The 3591-nt window shown below is 37.0% G+C and overlaps 1 long non-coding RNA gene across 1 annotated transcript; it reads right to left on the bottom strand.

Annotated features, from left to right (window-relative positions):
• Positions 1 to 258: 258 nt before the first annotated feature.
• On the bottom strand, positions 259 to 1515 carry LOC106943226 (uncharacterized). Its single transcript, XR_001423860.1, has 5 exons — positions 1224 to 1515; positions 1050 to 1126; positions 819 to 908; positions 658 to 710; positions 259 to 288 (listed from the first exon to the last, which is right to left on the bottom strand). It is a non-coding gene; the product is annotated as an uncharacterized LOC106943226 (long non-coding RNA).
• Between the last annotated feature and the right edge of the window lie 2076 nt (positions 1516 to 3591).

Genomic DNA, 3591 nt, shown 5'->3' with positions numbered 1-3591 from the left:
ACGTAATCGTGTTTCTTTACTGGATGAGACAAACTCCACCTTCTTCCATATCGCATTGATTTAACCGCTGAACCGAACGCATGCTCCTCTTTTCTACAAACCGTTTTACAGTCATTGGTCAAGAACACGGGAGCTAGAGTTCTGATTGGCAGACATCTTTGTCTATTATCTACAGTTTAGTTGAGGCAGGCCGTTTGGTCCAATGCTCGCTTTGCTTGAAAAGCCAGAAGTCTGGCCCCCAGAATGCCACCTCCTCTGCTGCCAGTACCCTCTGCCTTCCTCCATCAGCTGTTAATACAGAACAGACAATCATTATGAGCTACAGGCATCTTTTAGTCATTATGAAACTACAGTGAAATTGTTTGACAACTTCCAGCTTAGTATGCACACATAAGACATTAAAACAAAACAAAACAACAACAACAAAAAAAACCATTATATTAATAAATTCTTACAAAAAATAAAAACTTTAATGAAAAAGAGAAAATACTTGGAAACAATTGGAAGAAAAAAGAATTAAAAGCAGTTGGTAATAAATAGTAAAACATAATTCAACAAACTTTGAGGCAGATAATTTGCCTGGATGGATTTTAATAAATCACAGTGCTTTAATAATTCAAGGAATTGTGACATCCCTAGATTAGTAATAAATCTTACCTGCTTCTTTCTGTAGCTACATCCAGATGACTGGCAGTAGGTCCTGGATGCAGCTGGAAAACATTTTTGTGCATTGTCAATACATAGCATAATTCCATTATGTACATAAACAATATTGAAGCATAAAATATCATCAACATTCTAAAATAGTAGATACTCACACACAGTTGCATCTCTGTCCTCATCACGGACATCAGGACGTTCCTGAAGAGTCTGATTGACACAAATGTGACTCCCATTCTGTGGAGTGTCTGGAAATAAATGTACAATTAAAAAGATATTGTAGCAAAAATATCGCTTTCTCAAAAATACATAAGTAAATAAGTTAAAATTATTCTCAACCAACCATTATACAGACGGGAATCAACGCAGAGACTGTACATAATACATACCGGCTTCATGGCTCCGTCCTCATATCCGTCTGCCATGTTCTCGATCTCTACTGCTTACCACACTCTGCCTTGCTGTACTGCGTTATAACAAAATGAATAAAATAACGGGAAGATCAGTTTTCCTTACAAATATGCGAGTGTTCACTATTGACTAAATGTGAAATCATAACTTACTGAATTTCTCTTTGTCCTGGTGGACTCCGTCAGAACGCCTCGGCACCGTGGTCTGAGGCCTGGCTGTTTAGGCTCGGCCATTTTTTCAGGTCTGAAAAAATAAAAGAAGATGCGAGTATTTTTAAGAGTTCAGAACATCACATGTAATAAAAAATACAATACGAAATCTCTCCCTACACTTGTTTTGACATTATGAAAACGACAGACCGCTTTCTGTAAGAAACAAACAAAGCAACTCGCCTCGCTATTCATAAAAGCTTTCTTACCTGAGTTCGGCCTGTTGGACCGCCGCGGTGTCATCTGTTGTTTTCCGCCGGAACATTGCTTGATATCAAAGCGATACTGAAAAAGTAACTCCGTGAAATAGGACTTTTTCCACCATTTCACACAACGCACGGGCATTTTCCTTCATGTTGGGTTTAGCATTAGCACCCGTTAGCACCGGTGCAAATCTTCCTCTGGAGTTTAATGGCGGCCGCTTGACCGACTATGAAAGCGCATTACTGCCACCAACTGGACTGGAGTGTTAAATGAAAGTTGACAGAAAAAAAAATACATTCTAAAAAGTTATTTTTTCAAAAGTTACGTGATAGTATATTTTATTTTTATTATAATTAATTGCTAAAATGTTTTTTAATGTGTAGATGTTTATTTATTCAATTCTACTTTGAGCTGCCTCCTTTTTAGTTTATACAGAAAATGATTCATAATCCGTGAGTTATATTTAGTGCTTAACTAACAAAACTTAAAAGAAAAGAATACAAATGTTTATACCCTATCAGAAGGTATCACATACTTTCAACCATTTTGTTCTTCAATTTAAACTTGAGAGTTAAGCAACTGAATACTGATAAATCACCTGTAGTTTAAGTCCTGTATTGTGATGTGGAATGGTGTCATTACCACTTCAACATAGCATGACTCTGGGTCCAACATAGCATGACTCTGGGTCCAACATAGCATGACTCTGGGTCCAACATAGCATGACTCTGGGTCCAACATAGCATGACTCTGGGTCTTTAAAGCAATCAGTGAACATTAACATTAGTTTGAATATTATTCACAAAAATACTTTATGTACAATGAACCACTCTGGAACATGTTTTTTATTATTTTTGATTAAGTTGTGCAATTCCTCCCATCACAAGATAAATCTTCAGATGGGAGGAATGTCAAAGTAAGATCACGTTTAACAAAAGTCTACTGTATGTATTCATGCATATTCTGCTTTTATATCATCAATTCAACCAAACTAAGTTTTTCAGTGCTCCTAACACACATGTAAAATATATTTTAATGGATAAGATAGATTATTGTTTTAATATTAATATTAATATTCTAACCCTTCTCCAAACATACTTCTTCATGGCATACTTCTATAACTGAACAATACCTACAGACGTCTCAAAATGTGTTAAACTGTTTGGCCCATTGCACTGCAACACCAACATGTATTTACATCTCCATTTGAAGGAGTACATGTTGGAATACAGGCTTTTTTGAGCCAGTATTCCAGTATTTGTGATTAAATACTGAGAATGTTTAATCACAAAGTCCAGATTAGGAGACAGTTTCAGAAGAGTCAACAAAAGCTTAGTATGCCATGAACATCTGCCTGTGATACTATAATGATGACCAATGACTATAATGGAACTTTGTCATGATGACACAACTGATGCTTTATGTGAAGCTCAGTGTTTTCACGTTGGCAGAAACACTTCGGTCTGCATTCCATCACACTATCTTGGATGAGCTTGACAGACATGCAATGTTGACAATATATCATCAGATTTACCCTGAAAATTGTACTTTGATATGCACACTTAAGTGTTAAGGTTACATCCCTAAGTTGAGCTAAGTGTGTTCAGTGCTGGATGGTGAATGTCACACTAAATTTGTTCCATTTGTGTGACTTTGTAACATTAGAACATTTTCAGCATTAATGCCTGTTTTATACTTAAATCTCATTATTTCTCAATTAATAACACTGAGGGGTTTTGGCCAGGTCCTGGGTCTAGTAAACAGGTGAACAGAAGGTAAAATGGTTTAGCTACAACAGGAATGAGAGTCAAAAGGCCGGTGCTCAACAGTTGATTTGCATTTGCATGGCTCTCAGCAACTTCATTTAAATACGAAAACCTCTGCTAGGCACAAGGGGAGGGGGGTGATAGGGGAACACGGACACACAGCGTTTATGACCATTCTTGGAAGTGCCCTACAATTTTCCACTGACATAAACCTCTTGCCAATAGTGTCATTAGCTGTCAAAAATCCCACTTTTCATGCACCATAACCACTGGCATCTGCTGATCATTTGTCAATTAGCAGCTAACCGCTAATCCAGTTAGTTCATGTCTTCATCATCCTG

The sequence above is a fragment of the Poecilia latipinna genome, unplaced genomic scaffold (genome assembly GCF_001443285.1).
Source record: "Poecilia latipinna isolate Pla-1442-1.1 unplaced genomic scaffold, P_latipinna-1.0 Scaffold5010, whole genome shotgun sequence".
In the NCBI taxonomy this organism is placed as follows: domain Eukaryota; kingdom Metazoa; phylum Chordata; class Actinopteri; order Cyprinodontiformes; family Poeciliidae; genus Poecilia; species Poecilia latipinna.
Note: the sequence above shows the minus strand (reverse complement) of the source record. Positions and strands in the feature narration are given on the sequence as shown.